Source organism: Panulirus ornatus, chromosome 2 (genome assembly GCF_036320965.1).
Source record: "Panulirus ornatus isolate Po-2019 chromosome 2, ASM3632096v1, whole genome shotgun sequence".
Lineage (NCBI taxonomy): Eukaryota > Metazoa > Arthropoda > Malacostraca > Decapoda > Palinuridae > Panulirus > Panulirus ornatus.
Window position 1 is genome coordinate 53,160,101 of NC_092225.1, and position 23,479 is coordinate 53,183,579.

Genomic DNA, 23,479 nt, shown 5'->3' on the forward strand with positions numbered 1-23,479 from the left:
CACCATCTTTGTTCCTCCTCATGCGTATCTTCTTGTACTTAAAGTGCTTTGACCAAACACGATCGAGAAACATACTTTGCTTTTGACCTAATATATATATATATATATATATATATATATATATATATATATATATATATATATATATATATATATATATATATATATATATATGTGTGTGTGTGTGTATTCTTTCAAACTATTCGCCATTTCCCGCATTAGCGAGGTAGTGTTAAGAACAGAGGACTGGGCCTTTGAGGGAATACCCTCAACTGACCCAATTCTCTGTTCCTTCTTTTGGAAAATTGAAAAAAAAAAACCGAGAGGGGAGGATTTCCAGCCCCCCGCTCCCTCCCCTTTTAGTCGCCTTCTACGACACGCAGGGAATACGTGGGAAGTATTCTTAATCCCCTATCCCCAGGGATAATATATACATATATATATATATATATATATATATATATATATATATATATATATATATATATATATATATATATATGAAGTGACCAAGATCGGAGAATATTTGCTTTTAAATGTAATTCTAGCATTCTTCTAAACACTTTTCGTGTCCCCTGCCATTTTTCCAAAGACGGGACCTCAGCCACTAAAGTACCTACAGCGCCGACCCCAGGCGTCCCTCGAACATAAACACTCACACCTTCCTGCAGCTTGTATCCTTCTATAATTGTATCGAAGTCATCTTTCTCTGTTTCCTAACCTCTTTGCCTTGCATTTGAACTGAGATGAAGTTCATCAATTACATCTAACACCAACTTGGAAGTTTGTCCAGGTCTCCTTTGTTAGTTGACACCATCTTCCTAACGCCATTCTTCCCTCATGAGCGCAATCATCATCAGACAGAAGGCCAATCCTTCTGACAAGTCATTTATGTAGATCAAGAAGAGCAACGGTCCCAAGACTGAACCCTGCGGCACTCCAGTGGTGATTCCATTTCAGAGAGACTCCTCTTCCATGCGTCCTTGGTTTCCCCTTACACTTAGGATACTTCATACACATTGAAGGAGTCTCGACACTACTCCTGCCTGAAGATCTAGTCTCTTCACCAACCTCCTGTGTGGTACGGTGTCAAATGCTTTCTAGCAATCCATCTGGTCCGCGGAGTTCCTTTTCTCGTAGAAGTCGACGAAGTCTGGTATACACAACCTCCTCCTTTCCCTGAATCCGTGTTATGTCTTGATCAAATAGTTTCCCCTTTGCAAGTCGGCGTCCATCTATTCCCTGACTGTCTTTTCCAGTATTCTACAGACCACACTCGTCAGAGAAACTGGTCTGTAGTTTAAAGTACGCCTCCTTCTTTAAGGCTTATAAAGTATGACACTCCACTTCCACTCCCTTGGCACTTCATATTCTTCCAGCGACATCTTGACCATTTCAAGTGCTCCGTCCAGCGTAAGGTCTCCAGCATATATGTTAAGACTTCATCAAGGTCATTACCTTTAAATGAGTCACTTCTGCCCTGGTTTATAATTTCTGAGGATATTTCAGCGGGTATTCCTGCAGTGTTGACTCGTCAGATCCACACGTCTGTTGGTCATATATCAAACATGGTGTCCTACTGACCCTGAATACACTGTTCTGTTTCACACCTTCCCACTAAACGCACCACATCAGATGGTTCATAGCTCTTAACGTTACTCTAAAACCATCACTTGATATTTTCTCATCTGCCTCCGCTTCGACGTCCCCAAAGTTTCTGTTCCATTTCGACAGTCAGGACCCTCTGTGTCTGTGTGTGTGTGTGTATAAAGGCTCACTGCACACGCTCACACACCAACCCACCTCCCAAACCTCCGCTACCTCCCTCACGCCTCTCCACCAGCACCACATGAAGGGACCCACAGCGCTACCTCCCGCCTCCCGCTCCTCATCATAACCTAACCAAAGGAGGGCTGCACTCCTCCTGTCCGCTTTCTCTTAATAATTACCTACCTTGTACCTGCGTCTTCTCCTGCCGACGACACACTTCGTCTTGCATGTGACTACCACGACAATATTCACATTCGGATCTTCTCGATAATTATAGTCCAGTGATGTATGTATTTATTCACCTCATCAATCACAGTGGTCTACTGCAGCCTCTGGACTTTTTATTCATTAAGGCTAATTAATTCGACTCTACATCTAGTTCGTCTATAAAAGTTATCCCTCATTAAATCAATGTCCCTTTACCGCCATTATATTCCCCCCTCACCGCTCCTCCTCTCACACCCTCAGCTCAAAACATCCTCCAGATACGTTCTTATCTCACAACTCAAGTCTTGTCAGCCCTCCTGATCATTGCCCAACCCTCCTGATCCTTGCCCAACCCTCCTGATCCTTGCCCAACCCTCCTGATCATTGCCCAACCCTCCTGATCCTTGCCCAACCCTCCTGATCATTGCCCAACCCTCCAGATCCTTGCCCAACCCTCCAGATCCTTGCCCAACCCTCCAGATCCTTGCCCAACCCTCCTGATCCTTGCCCAACCCTCCTGATCATTGCCCAACCCTCCTGATCCTTGCCCAACCCTCCTGATCATTGCCCAACCCTCCTGATCCTTGCCCAACCCTCCTGATCCTTGCCCAACCCTCCAGATCCTTGCCCAACCCTCCTGATCATTGCCCAACCCTCCTGATCATTGCCCAACCCTCCTGATCATTGCCCAACCCTCCTGATCCTTGCCCAACCCGGAGTACAAACATAGAACAGAACACAACACCAGGCCAGCGACTACCAGATGCAGTACAGTACATGTACAACACAGGAACCACGTGTCCAACATGTACAGGACTCTGTACCTCAACACACACAGCGTTCTTCTATGTCACTCAAGATGCAACCAAGCCAAGCTTCACATGTACCCTGTTCACTTGCACGGTACAGTCCCTGAGCATGACGGTACAGCTCTCCATTCACCCTCTTCACCTGGACGGTACAGTCCCTGAGCATGACGGTACAGCGCTCCATTCACCCTGTTCACCTGCACGGTACAGTCCCTGAGCATGACGGTACAGCTCTCCATTCACCCTGTTCACCTACACGGTACAGTCCCTGAGCATGACGGTACAGCGCTCCATTCACCCTGTTCACCTGCACGGTACAGTCCCTGCGCATGACAGTACAGCGCTCCATTCACCCTGTTCACCTGCACGGTACAGTCCCTGCGCATGACAGTACAGCGCTCCATTCACCCTGTTCACCTGCACGGTACAGTCCCTGAGCATGACGGTACAGCTCTCCATTCACCCTGTTCACCTGCACGGTACAGTCCCTGCGCATGACAGTACAGCGCTCCATTCACCCTGTTCACCTGCACGGTACAGTCCCTGAGCATGACGGTACAGCTCTCCATTCACCCTGTTCACCTGAACGGTACAGTCCCTGAGCATGACGGTACAGTGCTCCATTCACCCTGTTCACCTGCACGGTACAGTCCCTGAGCATGACGGTACAGCTCTCCATTCACCCTGTTCACCTGAACGGTACAGTCCCTGAGCATGACGGTACAGTGCTCCATTCACCCTGTTCACCTGAACGGTACAGTCCCTGAGCATGACGGTACAGTGCTCCATTCACCCTGTTCACCTGCACGGTACAGTCCCTGAGCATGACGGTACAGCGCTCCATTCACCCTGTTCACCTGCACGGTACAGTCCCTGAGCATGACGGTACAGCTCTCCATTCACCCTGTTCACCTGCACGGTACAGTCCCTGAGCATGACGGTACAGCTCTCCATTCACCCTGTTCACCTGCACGGTACAGTCCCTGAGCATGACGGTACAGTGCTCCATTCACCCTGTTCACCTGCACGGTACAGTCCCTGAGCATGACGGTACAGCTCTCCATTCACCCTGTTCACCTGCACGGTACAGTCCCTGAGCATGACGGTACAGCTCTCCATTCACCCTGTTCACCTGCACGGTACAGTCCCTGAGCATGACGGTACAGTGCTCCATTCACCCTGTTCACCTGCACGGTACAGTCCCTGAGCATGACGGTACAGCTCTCCATTCACCCTGTTCACCTGCACGGTACAGTCCCTGAGCATGACGGTACAGCTCTCCATTCACCCTGTTCACCTGCACGGTACAGTCCCTGAGCATGACGGTACAGTGCTCCATTCACCCTGTTCACCTGCACGGTACAGTCCCTGAGCATGACGGTACAGCTCTCCATTCATCCTGTTCACCTGCACGGTACAGTCCCTGAGCATGACGGTACAGTGCTCCATTCACCCTGTTCACCTGCACGGTACAGTCCCTGAGCATGACGGTACAGCTCTCCATTCACCCTGTTTACCTGCACGGTACAGTCCCTGAGCATGACGGTACAGCTCTCCATTCATCCTGTTCACCTGCACGGTACAGTCCCTGAGCATGACGGTACAGCTCTCCATTCATCCTGTTCACCTGAACGGTACAGTCCCTGCGCATGACAGTACAGCTCTCCATTCACCCTGTTCACCTGCACGGTACAGTCCCTGAGCATGACGGTACAGCTCTTGGATTCATATGATGGCCTAGCCTTTATCCTGACCCACCCAAGGATCGTACCGTCGTGGTCAAGGGTCGTATCGTCGTACTCAAGTGTCGTATCGTCGTGTTCGACGGTCGCACCGTCGTGCTCTAGGGTCGTAAGGTCGTGCTCAAGGGTTGTACCGTCGTGTTCAAGGGTCGTACTGTCGTGTTCAAGGGTCGTAACGTCGTGCTCAAGGGTCGTATCGTCGTGTTCGACGGTCGCACCGTCGTGGTCTAGGGTCGTACCGTCGTGGTCAAGGATCGTACGTTCGTGGTCAAGGATCGTACCGTCGTGTTCACCGGTCGTACCGTCGTGCTACCCTCACCAAAGCCGACTGTAAAACCAATCCAAAGAACGACCCAGAACGTGCCGGGGGTCGTCACCTGGCGACAAGACGACCCAGTGAATAACTGAACGACGCGGGAGACTTACCTCTGATGGGGGGGGGGGGGGGTAGAGCACCCCCCCAACCATTGAACCCCACCCCCTCCCTCCCTCCCTCCCTCCCTCCCTAAGCAAGGATATTCAAGGTGCTATACCAAATGGCGATGCCAATTAGTTGGTTGTGGTGGTTGTTGTGGTTATGGTGGTGATTGTGGTTGTGGTGGTAGTTGTGGGTGTGGTGTGGTGGTTGTTGTAGTGGTGATTGTGGCGGTGGTTGTGGTGGTAGTTGTGGTTATGGTGGTGGCTGCGGTTGTGGTGGTAGTTGTGTGTGCGGTGTGGTGGTAGTTGTGGTGGTAGTTGTGGTGGTAGTTGTGTGTGCGGTGTGGTGGTAGTTGTGGTGGTAGTTGTGGTGGTAGTTGTGGTGGTGGTTGTGGTGGTAGTTGTGGTGGTAGTTGTGGTGGTGGTTGTTGTGGTAGTTGTGGTTATAGTGGTGGTTGTGGTTGTGGTGGTAGTTGTGGTGGTGGTTATGGTGGTGGTTGTGGTGGTAGTTGTGGGTGTGGTGTGGTGGTTGCGGTTGTAGTGGTGATGGTGGTGGCTGGATTGTGGTAAATCACGAGCGGTGATGGTGGCAGGCTCGACGGAAGCGGTGGTGGTGGCAGATGTGTGGTGGCTGCCTGTGGTCAGAGAGAGAGAGAGAGAGAGAGAGAGAGAGAGAGAGAGAGAGAGAGAGAGAGAGAGAGAGAGAGAGAGCGGTAACCCCATGGTAGACGGGGTACGCCCCTTGACGCCAGAGGAGGGCGTGGACGGGACGAATCAACACGTCAACACTGGTCGTCTACCAGGAAATAAGTGTGTGGCAACTAGAAAGGTATAAAAAACGCACGCAGCAGAGAGAAAGGTATAGAAAACGCACGAAGCAGACAGAAAAGTATAGAAAATGTACGTAGCAGAGTGAAAGGTATAGAAAATGCACGTAGAAGAGAAAGGTATAAAAAAAAACGCACGCAGCAGAGAGAAAGGTATAGAAAACGCACGAAGCAGACAGAAAAGTATAGAAAATGTACGTAGCAGAGTGAAAGGTATAGAAAATGCATGTAGAAGAGAAAGGTATAAAAAAAACGCACGCAGCAGAGAGAAAGGTATAGAAAACGCACGAAGCAGACAGAAAAGTATAGAAAATGTACGTAGCAGAGTGAAAGGTATAGAAAATGCACGTAGAAGAGAAAGGTATAAAAAAAAACGCACGCAGCAGAGAGAAAGGTATAGAAAACGCACGAAGCAGACAGAAAAGTATAGAAAATGTACGTAGCAGAGTGAAAGGTATAGAAAATGCATGTAGAAGAGAAAGGTATAAAAAAAACGCACGCAGCAGAGAGAAAGGTATAGAAAACGCACGCAGCAGACAGAAAAGTATAGAAAACGCACGTAGCAGAGTGAAAGGTATAGAAAATGCACGTAGAAGAGAGAAAGGTATAGAAAACGCACGCAGCAGAGAGAAAGGTATAGAAAACGCACATAGAGAGAAAAGTATAAAAAACGAAACGGAGAGAAAGGTGTAGATAACGCAGCATAGAGCAAGGAACAGAAAACGCTGCAGAGGAAAAGGTGTAGAAAACACTGCAGAGGAAAGGTATAGATAACGTAACAGAGAGAAAGGTATAGAAAACGCTGCAGAAAGGTATAGAAAACGTAGCAGAGAGAAAGGTATATAAAACGTAGCTGAAAAAGGGTATAGAAAACGCAGCAGAGAAAGGTGTAGAAAACGCAACAGAGGGAAAGGTGTAGAAAACGCGGCAGAAAGGTATAAAAAACGCACGTAGCAGAGAGAAAGGTATAGAAAACGCACGTAGCAGAGAGAAAGGTATAGAAAACGCACGAAGCAGAGAGAAAGGTATAGAAAACACAAGAGAATGGTATAGAAGACGCAGCAGAGAAAAAGGAATAGAAAACGTGGTTGCGTCACACGATAACGACAGAGCTTCCAGCGATTACTGACGGACAACACCGTCATGGAAGATAACAAGGACGGAAGATAAGAGATGATAAGGAAAGAGAGACGTATGATGAAAGACCCGAGGTCCAGACATGAGGAACAGACAGGCTACTGTCGTAATAGTGAGGTACAGACTTACGACAGACGGAGGGGGTCAAGCAGTGAAGACTAGGGTCCTTCTAGAGAGGTGGACTCTCTGCACCTCTCCGTCAGTCCTCCCAGTCCGCAGTTCCAAGTCTCGTAAGTCCTCTACAAAGGCATCTTCCTCAGTGATAAGATTTAGTTTCGTTGCTCATCTCTGCATTTATTCTAATCCCTCACTACCTTGCATCGTGGTTGATGACCAGTTTGCGTCACTAGTGATGACGTACCCGAGTTCTCTTACGTCTAATAATGGATAACTGAGCAGATTAAATTCATTATCATCATGATCGCGCCAAAATGTATGACTATTCATTTCTCTCTGATCACTGCATCAGCTCGGCTAAAACACACCGAGTCTAGCGGCAATCTGCCTCACACTGAGCCCTGCGGTACCCCGCTAGGACTGAGCCCTGCGGTATCCCGCTAGGACTGAGCCCTGCGGTACCCCGCTAGGACTCAGCCCTGCGGTGCCTCGCTAGGACTCAGCCCTGCGGTGCCTCGCTAGGACTCAGCCCTGCGGTGCCTGGCTAGGACTGAGCCCTGCGGTGCCCCGCTAGGACTGAGCCCTGCGGTGCCCCGCTAGGACTGAGCCCTGCGGTACCCCGCTAGGACTGAGCCCTGTGGTACCCCGCTAGGACTGAGCCCTGCGGTACCCCGCTAGGACTGAGCCCTGCGGTACCCCGCATGGACTGAGCCCTGCGGTACCCCGCTAGGACTGAGCCCTGCGGTGCCCCGCTAGGACTGAGCCCTGCGGTGCCCCGCTAGGACTGAGCCCTGCGGTGCCCCGCTAGGACTGAGCCGTGCGGTGCCCCGCTAGGACTGAGCCGTGCGGTGCCCCGCTAGGACTGAGCCCTGCGGTACCCCGCTAGGACTGAGCCCTGCGGTGCCCCGCTAGGACTGAGCCCTGCGGTACCCCGCTAGGACTGAGCCCTGCGGTGCCCCGCTAGGACTGAGCCCTGCGGTGCCCCGCTAGGACTGAGCCGTGCGGTGCCCCGCTAGGACTGAGCCCTGCGGTATCCCGCTAGGACTGAGCCCTGCGGTGCCCCGCTAGGACTGAGCCCTGCGGTACCCCGCTAGGACTGAGCCCTGCGGTGCCCCGCTAGGACTGAGCCCTGCGGTATCCCGCTAGGACTGAGCCCTGCGGTATCCCGCTAGGACTGAGCCCTGCGGTACCCCGCTAGGACTGAGCCCTGCGGTGCCCCGCTAGGACTGAGCCCTGCGGTATCCCGCTAGGACTGAGCCCTGCGGTGCCCCGCTAGGACTGAGCCCTGCGGTGCCCCGCTAGGACTGAGCCCTGCGGTGCCCCGCTAGGACTGAGCCCTGCGGTATCCCGCTAGGACTGAGCCCTGTGGTACCCCGCTAGGACTGAGCCCTGTGGTACCCCGCTAGGACTGAGCCCTGTGGTACCCCGCTTGGACTGAGCCCTGCGGTGCCCCGCTAGGACTGAGCCCTGTGGTACCCCGCTAGGACTGAGCCCTGCGGTACCCCGCTAGGACTGAGCCCTGCGGTACCCCGCTAGGACTGAGCTCTGTAGTACCTCCCTTGTCACGTGACGCCTCCACACCTAACACCATTTCAAGAATTCATTTAGCGTTTTCGATACGTTTGAGAAATCATTAAATTCCTCTCTCAGTCTTCCTCATCGTATCTGATCTCCTTCCCATCATGTCTATGTCATCTTGAACACACATCATGGCGCTGGAGGTCGCCCATTACCTTACACATCCTGAACATATTTACTGGTTGGCTTTGATAAATAATTATCATCTTTAGTTATCCCGCCTGGCACTGGCCTCTCCTTACTTGTGTTTACCTTAATGGGGAAGGTTCTCTCCCTCCCTCACACACCCAGTGGGGGGGGGGGGAACTTTACCCAGGGGTGGACTTCACCCAGGGGGAACTTTACCCAGGGGTGAACTTCACCCAGGGGGGAACTTTACCCAGGGGGGACTTCACCCAGGGGGTAACTTCACCCAGGGGTGGTCTTCACCCAGGGGGGAACTTTACCCAGGGGGGGACTTCACCCAGGGTGAACTTCACCCAGGGGGGACTTCACCCAGGGTGAACTTCACCCAGGGGGTAGCTTGCTTATTCTTCAAGTTCCTCTTCATCTTGTGAGCTGCTGTGTCCACGTTTGTGAGCTGAATCCAGTAGGTCAGGGGATTACCCTGGGGCCTGGCGTAGAGGTTTACCCTGGGGTCAGAGATGGAGGATTGCCATGGGAAAGGGGGTGGGGGATTACACTGGGGGGTTAGGGATGGAGGATTACACTGGGGGGTTAGGGATGGAGGATTACACTGGGGGGTTAGAGATGGAGGATTACACTGGGGGGTTAGGGATGGAGGACTACACTGGGGGGTTAGGGGTGGAGGATTACACTGGGGGGTTAGGGTGGAAGATTACACTGGGGGTTAGGGGTGGAGGATTACACTGGGGGGTTAGGGGTGGAGGACTACACTGGGGGGTTAGGGGTGGAGGATTACACTGGGGGGTTAGGGTGGAAGATTACACTGGGGGTTAGGGGTGGAGGATTACACTGGGGGGTTAGGGGTGGAAGATTACACTGGGGGTTAGGGGTGGAGGATTGCACTGGGGGGTTAGGGGTGGAGGATTACACTGGGGGTTAGGGATGGAGGATTACACTGGGGGTTAGGGGTGGAGGATTGCACTGGGGGGTTAGGGGTGGAGGATTACACTGGGGGTTAGGGATGGAGGATTACACTGGGGTCAGGGGTGGAGTATTACCCTGGGGTCAGGGGTGGAGGATTCCCCTGGGGTTTATGAAGGTGGAATACCCTAGTGAACGGGGATGAAGAACAACCCTGGGGTCTGGCCGCGAGGATTCCCCTGAGGGGGCGGAGTAAGCCCCGTGGGCCCCGCCCCGCCCCGGCCCCGTCAAGCCCACAATAGCAACAAGTTGACAGTTTGTATTACAGGAATGACACCAGGCAGCTGGTGGCAGAGTGCACACACCAGGCAGCTGGTGGCAGAGTGCACACACCAGGCAGCTGGTGGCAGAGTGCACACACCAGGCAGCTGGTGGCAGAGTGCACACACCAGGCAGCTGGTGGCAGAGTGCACACACCAGGCAGCTGGTGGCAGAGTGCACACACCAGGCAGCTGGTGGCAGAGTGCACACACCAGGCAGCTGGTGGCAGAGTGCACACACCAGGCAGCTGGTGGCAGAGTGCACACACCAGGCAGCTGGTGGCAGAGTGCACACACCAGGCAGCTGGTGGCAGAGTGCACACACCAGGCAGCTGGTGGCAGAGTGCACACACCAGGCAGCTGGTGGCAGAGTGCACACACCAGGCAGCTGGTGGCAGAGTGCACACACCAGGCAGCTGGTGGCAGAGTGCACACACCAGGCAGCTGGTGGCAGAGTGCACACACCAGGCAGCTGGTGGCAGAGTGCACACACCAGGCAGCTGGTGGCAGAGTGCACACACCAGGCAGCTGGTGGCAGAGTGCACACACCAGGCGGCTGGTGGCAGAGTGCACACACCAGGCGGCTGGTGGCAGAGTGCACACACCAGGCGGCTGGTGGCAGAGTGCACACACCAGGCGGCTGGTGGCAGAGTGCACACACCAGGCAGCTGGTGGCACTGTGCACACACCAGGCAGCTGGTGGCAGAGTGCACACACCAGGCAGCTGGTGGCAGAGTGCACACACCAGGCAGCTGGTGGCACTGTGCACACACCAGGCAGCTGGTGGCAGAGTGCACACACCAGGCATCTGGCGGCACTGTACACACACCAGGCAGCTGGTGGCAGAGTGCACACACCAGGCAGCTGGTGGCAGAGTGCACACACCAGGCAGCTGGTGGCAGAGTGCACACACCAGGCAGCTGGTAGAAGAGTGCACACACCAGGCAGCTGGTGGCACTGTGCACACACCAGGCAGCTGGTGGCAGAGTGCACACACCAGGCAGCTGGTGGCAGAGTGCACACACTAGGCAGCTGGTGGCAGAGTGCACACACCAGGCGGCTGGTGGCAGAGTGCACACACCAGGCAGCTGGTGAGAGTGCACACACCAGGCAGCTGGTGGCAGCGTGCACACACCAGGCAGCTGGTAGAAGAGTGCACACACCAGGCAGCTGGTGGCAGAGTGCACACACCAGGCGGCTGGGGGCACTGTGCACACACCAGGCGGCTGGTGGCAGAGTGCACATACCAGGCGGCTGGGTGCAGTGTGCACACACTAGGCAGCTGGTGTCAGAGTGCACACATCAGGCAGCTGGCGGCACTGTACACACACCAGGCAGCTGGTGGCACAGTGCGCACACCAGGCAGCTGGTGGCAGAGTGCACATACCAGGCGGCTGGGTGCAGTGTGCACACACCAGGCAGCTGGTGGCACTGTGCACACACAAGGCGGCTGGTGGCAGTGTGCACACACCAGGCGGCTGGTGGCACAGTGCACACACCAGGTGACTGATGGCAGTGTGCACACACCAGGCGGCTGGTGGCAGTGCACACTCACACACACACACACACACACCAGGCGGCTGGTGGCAGTGCACACACACACACACACACACACACACACCAGGCGGCTAGTGGCAGTGCACACACACACACACACCAGGCGGCTGGTGGCAGTGTGCAAACACCAACCGTTTGTTGGCACTGTGCACACACTAGGCGACTGGCGGCAGTGTGCACACACCAGCCCGTTGGTGGCACTGTGCACATACTAGGCGGCTGGTGACACTGTGCACACACCAGGCGACTGGTGGCAGCGTGCACTCACCAGGCGACTGGTGGCAGCGTGCACTCACCAGGTGGCTGGTTGCAGTGTGAACATACCAGGCGGCTAGTGACAGTGTGCACACACCAGGTGGTTGGTGGCAGCGTGCACACATCAGGTGGTTGGTGGCAGCGTGCACACATCAGGTGGTTGGTGGCAGCGTGCACACACCAGGCGGCTGGTGGCAGCGTGCACACACCAGGCGGCTGGTGGGAGTGTGTTCTCACCGGCCGGCTGGCGGCAGTGTGCACACATCAGGCGCGTGGTGGCACTATGAACACACCGGCCGGTTGGTGGCAGTGTGCACACATCAGGCGCGTGGTGGCACTATGCACACACCAGTCGGTTGGTGGCAGTGAGCACACACCGGGCGGTTGGTGGTACTATGCACACACCAGTCGGTTGGTGGCAACGTGCACGCACCGGCCGGATGATGGCGGTGTGCACACACCGGCAGGTTGGTGGCAGTGTGCACGCGCCGGCCGATTGGTGGCAGTGTGCACAAACCGGGCGGCTGGTGGCACTGTGCACACACCGGGTGGCTTTTGGCGGTGTGCACACACCAGGTGGTTTTTGGCGGTGTGCACACACCAGGTGGTTTTTGGCAGTGTGCACACATCGGGTGGCTATGTGGGATATCGGTTAGCGTTCCTGACCGTGACGCATTCACAGGCCATCCAGGGTCAAGAGCACAGGTTCGAATCCTGGTTGCGGCAGTCGGCCCACAGTCAACCCAGCTGTTTATCCACCCCTAAGGGTTGGTCAGTGAGACGTGTACGTGATCAATAAGCACCCAAGTCAAACCTATGTGCTTCCACGGTACGACACTTGGGTATGACCTCTGACCTGACCCAATAGGGTCAGGTCAATGGGCAGGCCATTGTATTCAAGACTTGTGCCCTTGTGCTCAAGGCTCGTACAGTCGTGCTCACGGGTCGTACAGTCGTGCTTACGGGTCGTACAGTCGTGCTCACGGGTCGTACAGTCGTGCTCACGGGTCGTACAGTCGTGCTCACGGGTCGTACAGTCGTGCTCACGGGTCGTACAGTCGTGCTCACGGGTCGTACAGTCGTGCTGACGGGTCGTACAGTCGTGCTCATTACATTTCCTTTACCTGTGACGTCATAGGCAACTGAATGTCCTAAGGCTCATTCATCTGTCCTGGACGCTACCTCGCTCACGCAGGAAATGGCGGACATGTATGCAAGATATGTACATCTCATAATGCCTTCCAACAGCAGGGATTCGAACCTCGTACTATTTATAGAACAGCTGGGTGCGCTGACAACTAGGCTATGGCCGGGGTACCAAGCCAACACACAAATGGTACGGGGTTCGAATCCTAGGGGAGGATGAACACCAGGGGGAAGTTCAAGCCAACTCCGCCTCCTTAGAGTCGAACCCATATGGGCCCGTGCGTACATCATGGTCGGCAACACTATCCACTACACCATCTGACACCATCCTACCAGCTACGTCTGACACCATCCTACCGGCTACGTCTGACACCATCCTACCAGCTGTGTCTGACACCATCCTACCAGCTGTGTCTGACACCATCCTACCGGCTGCATCTGACATCCTACCAGCTGCGTCTGACACCATCCTACCAGCTGTGTCTGGCACCATCCTACCAGCTGTGTCTGGCACCATCCTACCAGCTGTGTCTGACACCATCCTACCAGCTGTGTCTGGCACCATCCTACCAGCTGCGTGTCACCATCCGTGTCTGTCACCATCCTACCAGCTGCGTTTGACACCATCCTACCAGCTGTCTGACACCATCCTTCCAGCTGCGTCTGGCACCATCCTACCAGCTGCGTCTGACACGATCCTACCAGCTGCGTCTGTCACCATCCTACCAGCTGTATCTGTCACTATCCTACCAGCTGCGTCTGACACCATCCTACCAGCTGCGTCTGACACCATCCTACCAGCTGCGTATGACACCATCCTACCAGCTGCGTATGACACCATCCTACCAGCTGCGTCTTACACCACAGTGCTCAAGGACCGTACAGTCGTGCTCAAGGATCGTAACGTCGTGCTCAAGGATCGTACCATCGTACTCAAGGAACGTGCCGTCGTGCATGAGGATCGTACCGTCGTGCTTAAGGATCACACCGCCGTGCACAAGGAACGTGCCGTCGTGCATAAGGATCGTACCGTCGTGCTTAAGGGTCGTACCATCGTGCTTAAGCATCATACAGTCGTGCACAAGGATCGTACCGTCGTGCACAAGGATCGTACCATCGTTCTTAAGGACCGTACCGTCGTGCTCAAGGATGGTACCATCGTGCTCAAGGATCGTCCCGTCGTGAACAAGGAACGTACCATCGTGCTCAAGGATCGTCCCGTCGTGCACAAGGAACGTACCATCGTGCTCAAAGGTCGTACCGTTGTGCACGAAGGTCGTACAGTCGTGCATATGATGATTCTTTGCACACTAATTAACTGTTTTAATGAAACATAAGACCATTATCTATGCATTAAGCAGCAGGAATACTCACACACTGTCAAAATGTTATCACACTCATTTCAAAACATTTTTTTTTTTTTATCATTGCTTTACTAAACCCGCGTCTTAAAGAAAAATACTCTGGTCATTCAACGGAAGATGAATACATAAAAGATATGTAATTCAGAGGAAAAATGAAATGTAATTCTATGGAAAAATGAAAAAATCAAATATAATTCAACGGAAAAATGGAAAATAATGTAATTCAACGAAAACATCAAAAAAATGTAATTCAATGGAAAATGAAACAAATGAAATTCAACTGAAAAAAGAAATATGTAATTCAATGGAAAAATGAAAATGTAATTCAACAGAAAAATGAAAAAGTAATTCAACGGAAAAATGAAAATGTAATTCAAGGGAAAATGAAAAAGTAATTCAACGGAAAAATGAAAATGTAATTCAAGGGAAAATGAAAAAGTAATTCAACGGAAAAATTAAACAGTAATTTAACGGAAAAATAAAAATGTGATTCAACAGAAAAATTAAAAAGCAATTCAACGGAAAAATGAAAAAGTAATTCAACGGAAAAATTAAAAAAAAAAGTAATTTAACGTAAAAGCTGCAGTAGGTAGGGTTTCCAACCGTGTCGTGACCATTTTCCCCCATTCGTGTGTGGTGGATGTGTGTGAGGACGTGTGTGTGTGTGTGTGTGTGTGTGTGTGTGTGTCGAGATGCAAGACTCTCGCGTCTCGAGATAACTAAAAACAGTTTCACAAATACTGGATTGTGGGGAAGAGGGAGGGAGGGAAAGGGGGAGGTCTCACAACGCCTCACATAATGCTCACATGCCAGACTGACTCACGAACTCACGGGGGACACACTGACGGAGGGAGGGAGGGAGTTAGTTACCTGTTGCTGTGTGGATGACTGTGGCACGGTGGTCAACACTCTGGCGAGGCTTGGCTTACGTCCAGGCTACACTAGATCACTAACAATTACGAAATAATCAAAACAATAACGATTCAAAAATAAGGTAAATTAATATACAACTTCCTGCCCGTAAAGTCCACCACTTTTTCTACAAGACGTGGCCCGGACGTCACTGTCCTTCGCTAGATAAACAAAAGATGACATATTTTATCCCTACACCGCCCCGCCCCTCACAGATGGAGGCCCGCCGCGCCCCCTCACAGACGGGAGACCAACAGACCGTGAGGTGCGGAGGCGACGACAGCTGCAGTAGGCGGGCTGGCCGTCCAGGTGCGCTCTCGACGGTGCCACAAACTCAACAAGTCTCTGCTGGTGTGACCACCCGGTATATATAGCTCGGTCACCCCCCCCTCCCCCTCCCCAGACACCCTACCCCTACCCCACTCCATCCCCCACCATCCCAAACACACCCCACCCACACCCTCCAGCCAGGCCCCGCCCACCACCCAACCCTCCTCCTTCCTAGACCTTCTTTATAGGATCCACCCATACTGTTCCAGGCCCCACCTACTGCCCCATACTGTTCCAGGCCCCACCTACTGCCCCATACTGTTCCAGGCCCCACCTACTGCCCCATACTGTTCCAGGCCCCCACCTACTGCCCCATACTGTTCCAGGGCCCCACCTACAGCCCCATACTGTTCCAGGCCCCACCTATTGCCCCATACTGTTCCAGGCAACACCTACTGTCCCATACTGTTCCAGGGCCCCACCTACAGCCCCATACTGTTCCAGGCCCCACCTACTGCCCCATACTGTTTCAGGCCCCACCTACTGCCCCATACTGTTCCAGGCCCCACCTACTGCCCCATACTGTTCCAGGACCCCACCTACTGCCCCATACTGTTCCAGGCAACACCTACTGCCCCATACTGTTCCAGGGCCCCACCTACTGCACCATACTGTTCCAGGGCCCCACCTACTGCCCCATACTGTTCCCGGCCCCACCTACTGCCCCATACTGTTCCAGGCCCCCACCTACTGCCCCATACTGTTCCAGGCCCCACCTACTGCCCCATACTGTTCCAGGACCCCACCTACTGCCCCATACTGTTCCAGGCAACACCTACTGCCCCATACTGTTCCAGTCCCCCACCTACTGCCCCATACTGTTCTTGGGCCCCACCTACTGCCCCATACTGTTCCAGGCCCCACCTACTGCCCCATACTGGTCACGGCAACACCTACTGCCCCATACTGTTCCAGGCCCCACCTACTGCCCCATACTCGTCCAGGCAACACCTATTGCCCCATACTGTTCCAGGGCCCCACCTACTGCCCCATACTGTTCCAGGGCCCCATCTACTGCACCATATTGTTCCAGGGCCCCACCTACTGCCCCATACTGTTCCCGGCCCTACCTACTGCCCCATACTGTTCCAGTCCCCCACCTACTGCCCCATACTGTTCTTGGGCCCCACCTACTGCCCCATACTGTTCCAGGCCCCACCTACTGCCCCATACTGGTCCAGGCAACACCTACTGCCCCATACTGTTCCAGGCAACACCTACTGCCCCATACTGTTCCCGGCCCCACCTACAGCCCCATACTGTTCCAGGGCCCCACCTACTGCCCCATACTGTTCCAGGGCCCCACCTACTGCCCTATACTGTTCCAGGCCCCACCTACTGCCCCATACTGGTCCAGGCAACACCTACTGCCCCATACTGTTCCAGGCCCCACCTACTGCCCCATACTGTTCCAGGCCCCACCTACTGTCCCATACTGGTCCAGGCAACACCTACTGCCCCATACTGTTCCAGGCCTCCGCTTACTGCCCCATACTGTTCTTGGGCCCCACCTACTGCCCCATACTGTTCTTGGGCCCCACCTACTGCCCCATACTGTTCCAGGCCCCACCTACTGCCCCATACTGGTCCAGGCAACACCTACTGCCCCATACTGTTCCAGGCAACACCTACTGCCCCATACTGTTCCAGGCCCCACCTACTGCCCCATACTGTTCCAGGGCCCCACCTACTGCCCCATACTGTTCCAGGCAACACCTACTGCCCCATACTGTTCCAGGCCCCACCTACTGCCCCATAGTTCCAGGGCACCACCTACTGCCCCATACTGTTCTTGGGCCCCACCTACTGCCCCATACTGTTCCAGGCCCCACCTACTGCCCCATACTGTTCCAGGCCCCACCTACTGCCCCGTAATGTTCCAGGCATCACCTACAGCCCCATACTGTTCCAGGCCCCACCTACTGCCCCATACTGTTCCAGGGCCCCACCTACTGCCCCATACTGTTCCAGGCCCCACCTACTGCCCCATACTGTTCCAGGCCCCCACCTACTGCCCCATACTGTTCTTGGGCCCCACCTACTGCCCCATACTGTTCCAGGCCCCACCTACTGCCCCATACTGTTCCAGGCAACACCTACTGCCCCATACTGTTCCCGGCCCCACCTACTGCCCCATACTGGTCCAGGCAACACCTACTGCCCCATACTGTTCCCGGCAACACCTACTGCCCCATACTGTTCCAGGCCTCCACCTACTGCCCCATACTGTTCCAGGCCCCACCTACTGCCCCATACTGTTCCAGGCCCCACCTACTGCCCCATACTGTTCCAGGCCCCACCTACTGCCCCATACTGTTCCAGGCCCCCACCTACTGCCCCATACTGTTCCAGGGCCCCACCTACAGCCCCATACTGTTCCAGGCCCCACCTATTGCCCCATACTGTTCCAGGCAACACCTACTGTCCCATACTGTTCCAGGGCCCCACCTACAGCCCCATACTGTTCCAGGCCCCACCTACTGCCCCATACTGTTTCAGGCCCCACCTACTGCCCCATACTGTTCCAGGCCCCACCTACTGCCCCATACTGTTCCAGGCCCCCACCTACTGCCCCATACTGTTCCAGGGCCCCACCTACAGCCCCATACTGTTCCAGGCCCCACCTACTGCCCCATACTGTTCCAGGCAACACCTACTGTCCCATACTGTTCCAGGGCCCCACCTACAGCCCCATACTGTTCCAGGGCCCCACCTACTGCCCCATACTGTTCCAGGCCCCACCTATTGCCCCATACTGTTCCAGGGCCCCACCTACTGCCCCATACTGTTCCAGGCCCCCACCTACTGCCCCATACTGTTCCAGGGCCCCACCTACTGCCCCATACTGTTCCAGGCCCCACCTACTGCCCCATACTGTTCCAGGCAACACCTACTGCCCCATACTGTTCCAGGGCCCCACCTACTGCCCCATACTGTTCCAGGCCCCACCTACTGCCCCATACTGTTCCAGGCCCCACCTACTGCCCCATACTGTTCCAGGCCACACCTACTGTCCCATACTGTTCCAGGCCCCACCTACTGCCCCATACTGTTCCAGGGCCCCACCTACTGCCCCATACTGTTCCAGGCCCCACCTACTGCCCCATACTGTTCCAGGCCCCACCTACTGCCCCATACTGTTCCAGGGCCCCACCTACTGCCCTATACTGTTCCAGGCCCCACCTACTGCCCTATACTGTTCCAGACCCCACCTACTGCCCCATACTGTTCCAGGCCCCACCTACTGTCCCATACTGTTCCCGCCCCACCTACTGCCCCATACTGTTCCTGGCCCCACCTACTGCCCCATACTGTTCCAGGCCCCACCTACTGTCCCATACTGTTCCCGGCCCCACCTACTGCCCCATACTGTTCCAGACCCCACCTACTGCCCCATACTGTTCCAGGACCCACTTACTGCCCCATACTGTTCCAGGCCCCACCTACTGCCCCATACTGTTCCAGACCCCACCTACTGCCCCATACTGTTCCAGGCCCCACCTACTGCCCCATACTGTTCCAGGCCCCACCTACTGCCCCATACTGTTCCAGGGCCCCACCTACTGCCCCATACATTTCTAGACCCCATACTAACTCACTACATCTTACAATGAAAATGTTTGGAAATCAATGTAACTTTTTATAAAAAAAAAAAAAAATCATAAATAACTTGATTAATCATAAGAATGTTCAAGTGAAATATCTTACCATGTAATTAATCTTAATAAATCCCGTAGCATGATCTGAGAACTGTACAACACACACACACACACACACACACACACACATTCACTGGGGTAGTGAACACCACCCCCAGAGAAGGGTATATCCCGTGTGGTAGTGATACAGTGTTTTGGGGTGGCCAGCTGTGTGGTGAGGGTGGTGGGGTCTGGTGTTGTGTCTTGGTGGAGGGGAGCACGGCCAGCGTCCAGCCTCACTGACGCTCCCACACCACATGGCCAGCGTCCAGCCTCACTGACGCTCCCACACCACATGGCCAGCGTCCAGCCTCACTGACGCTCCCACACCACATGGCCAGCGTCCAGCCTTACTGACGCTCCCACACCACATGGCCAGCGTCCAGCCTCACTGACGCTCCCACACCACATGGCCAGCGTCCAGCCTCACTGACGCTCCCACACCACATGGCCAGCGTCCAGCCTCACTGACGCTCCCACACCACATGGCCAGCGTCCAGCCTCACAGACGCTCCCACACCACATGGCCAGCGTCCAGCCTCACTGACGCTCCCACACCACATGGCCAGCGTCCAGCCTCACTGACGCTCCCACACCACATGGCCAGCGTCCAGCCTCACTGACGCTCCCACACCACATGGCAAGCGTCCAGCCTCACTGACGCTCCCACACCACATGGCCAGCGTCCAGCCTCACTGACGCTCCCACACCACATGGCCAGCGTCCAGCCTCACTGACGCTCCAACACCACATGGCCAGCGTCCAGCCTCACTGACGCTCCCACACCACATGGCCAGCGTCCAGCCTTACTGACGCTCCCACACCACATGGCCAGCGTCCAGCCTTACTGACGCTCCCACACCACATGGCCAGCGTCCAGCCTCACTGACGCTACCACACCACATGGCCAGCGTCCAGCCTTACTGACGCTCCCACACCACATGGCCAGCGTCCAGCCTTACTGACGCTCCCACACCACTGCAGGCGTTGGCTGGAACGCTGCCTGGAGGCTGTGAGGAGGTCTGGTTACAAGTCTGGTTAATCCTTTAGGCTACAACGGTACGACCCTTGACCAGGACGGTACGACCCGTGAGGTCAGTCGAACCACGACACCCAAGGGTCGTACCAGCCCGGTCAATGGCATCATTACAGTCCTGCTTAAAGGCAATAACGCTACACGAAATGAAATGTTTTTATCATCTGTAAATTAATCACCTGTATGCCTCTCACACTTAAGATATGATGCTATAATTATCTCATTACTCTTACGAACAGGACCAGGATCTAAGAATATATATATATATATATATATATATATATATATATATATATATATATATATATATATATATATATATATATTCCTACGAGTCCACGGGGAAATGAAACACGATAAGTTCTGCCCTGATGATGTGATTATAACACGAAAGTGCACTTGGGAAGTTATCGTGTTTCATTTCCCCGTGGACTCATAGGAATATACTTGATCACGTGCTTAATTATATATATATATATATATATATATATATATATATATATATATATATATATATATGCGCAAGGATGACACGCAAAATCGTGAAGCATTCCACTTTTTTTTTTTTTTTATCCCTGGGGATAGGGGATTAAGAATACTTCCCACGTATTCCCTGCGTGTCGTAGAAGGCGACTAAAAGGGGAGGGAGCGGGGGGCTGGAAATCCTCCCCTCTCTTTTTTTTTTTTTTTTAATTTTCCAAAAGAAGGAACAGCGGGGGGGGCCAGGTGAGGATATTCCAAAAAAGGCCCAGTCCTCTGTTCTTAACGCTACCTCGCTAACGCGGGAAATGGCGAATAGTTTAAAAGAAAAAGATATATATATATATATATATATATATATATATATATATATATATATATATATATTATATATAGCATTTGCGATCGTTTGTGGACACAACCCGCTTCTCATTTTAAATCTCTCACTCTGGTCTTGTTCTCAGGTCGCCACCACGAAGTATTCATCACGACCCAAACCACAACAACAGTGTAACGCTATTTTTACCTAGAATTCAGTTGTGGTGGAAACAGAAGACGATCGTGCCTGTTATTTACCTCTGTTTTTTTTTAGAAGCATTTTGCTCCGCCATCAGTAACATTGTGGAATACCACAACACTGATTACATAATGCCGACACGATTATATTTACATACAGACGTAATTGATTTCCAGTGTAATTACTTATTTAAACTTCAGCGTAAAAAGGTGCGACGTCTCTGGTCTTGGAGGACAACGTTGCGACGCCCTTGGTGATGACCAAACCAGGTCATCTGTGCCGAAGTGGGTCAGGGTGAATGCAACCCGACCTGACCTCCTCACAGTGTGAGGTAACCTGCGTTCCTAGAGGCGAGGGCTCACATAGATATGTTATCAGTGGTACCCCCTGGGTGGTGAGGGGTCACACAGATATCAGTGGTACCCCCTGAAGATAAGGGTCACATAGATATGATATCAGTGGTACCCCCTGGGTAGATATCAGTGGTATCCCCAGGAGATAAGGGTCAGATAGATAGGATATCACTGGTACCCCCTGGAGATAAGGGTCACATAGATAATATCAGTGGTACCCCCTGGAGATAAGGGTCACATAGATGATATCAGTGGTACCCCCTGGAGATAAGGGTCAGATAGATAGGATATCAGTGGTACCCCCTGGAGATAAGGGTCACATAGATGATATCAGTGGTACCCCCTGGGTGGTGAGGGGTCACATATGTGTTATCAGTGGTACCTCCTGGGTGGTGAGGGTAACATAGATATGACATTATTGGTACCCCTTGGAGGTGAGGGTCACATAGATGTATCATAGCATACAATCTTGGAGTCAGTCATGTACAGTCTTGTAACTGGTTGCCACAGTTAACACGAAGTAATTATTCTCATGACTCTTCATGCCAAATTGTGACCATGTTTTTACACTATAACTTTTGTAATATGAAACACAAGGGGCTTTAATCTTGCCAATATATTTCTATCCAATCCTGGCACACTGGGTTTGAGCACCGTGAGCGCATCAGCGAAATTCCATGATCTGTATTTTGAAATTGGTGTGTAAAAATGAAATGTCATGAAATGCAAGAGTTTCATGCACGACCAGGCACAACCCACACCAGGTAACCCGTAGGCACAACCACTCAACAACCAGTATGTCGTCACGCCAACAGGTGATCTATTCAATTCCCCAGTGGCTCAATGTGTCCACCATGTAGTTATTGCCGAACGAAACTAAACTGAAGGAAAAGAAGCGAATTTCTACCAAAACAGCAAGAAAGAAATATGGCATACTCTGCAGAAAAAGAATTATTGTTACATAAACAATATTTCATTCCAATACGTAGATTTCTTACGTGGCGAAGCCTCTGCTCGGATTGTCGTTAGCCCCCATGATCAACACGTCCTGCAAGCCATGCTATAGGGGGGGTTGTAGTAACGTCTGCCACGCCCATTCTTTTATCTCCTCTTCACAGTCTCGTATCCTCGTCACTTGCCTCCACTGGCACAGACTTCTTCACTACGATCACAGCACCTTCAGAGACGGTGGCCTCGATGGTCTCTGATTTTCCTGTCCCCTTTCTGGAGAGTCCCATCTCTCTATCTAGAATCTTCAATCTCTCCACACAAATTAGCTTTCCTCTCTCTCTCTCTCTCTCTCTCTCTCTCTCTCTCTCTCTCTCTCTCTCTCTCTCTCTCTCCTTTACCCTCCACAAGGAGCCAGCACCTCTGGCTGCATCTCTTCCACCGTTACTGGTCCTTCCTCCTTCAGCCAGGACAAGAGTCGGATCTCCAACATCTCCTGGCTCGTGGTGAAGCCTCCCCACTTCCTCCCTCACTACCAGCTTGGGCTCTGGTTGAATGGACCAGACACGCGTGAACTGCCCTGCCACAGTTCCCTGCTGCAGAAGGCTTGGTGTGAGGAAGGCATCCAACTGTCGACATCCGAGTTATCCAGCGCCTCAGCCACACTGACACGGAATTCCTCGACTTGTTGCTTAGCTGAGTCTAGGCTTCGAGGCTGACATCATCTTGGCCTTTAGCTGAGTTGAGGGTGACATCATCCACACTCTTGGCCTCAGATGAGTCTCTCGAAATTAGCTTTCTTTTCTCTGGGTCATACCCAGCAATGCCTCCATGTCATGAAAACATTTCGCCCATTTCAGTCTTGATCACCACGTAAAGACATAGTGAACTGACCAGGAACACTGAAGTGGG

At 53.1% G+C, this 23,479-nt stretch overlaps 1 protein-coding gene across 4 annotated transcripts in view; it reads right to left on the minus strand.

The window, feature by feature from the left end:
* Positions 1–15,526, minus strand: part of LOC139756413 (membrane-associated transporter protein-like) — a 256,616-nt gene extending 241,090 nt beyond the window's left edge. For 3 of the 4 annotated variants that reach the window (XM_071675871.1, XM_071675855.1, XM_071675848.1), the window contains exon 1: positions 15,164–15,526. The gene's annotated coding sequence lies outside the window, so the exon portion shown is untranslated. The remainder of the gene's footprint in view (positions 1–15,163) is intronic. The other variant, XM_071675864.1, reaches the window with a different exon arrangement.
* Positions 15,527–23,479: the final 7,953 nt, after the last annotated feature.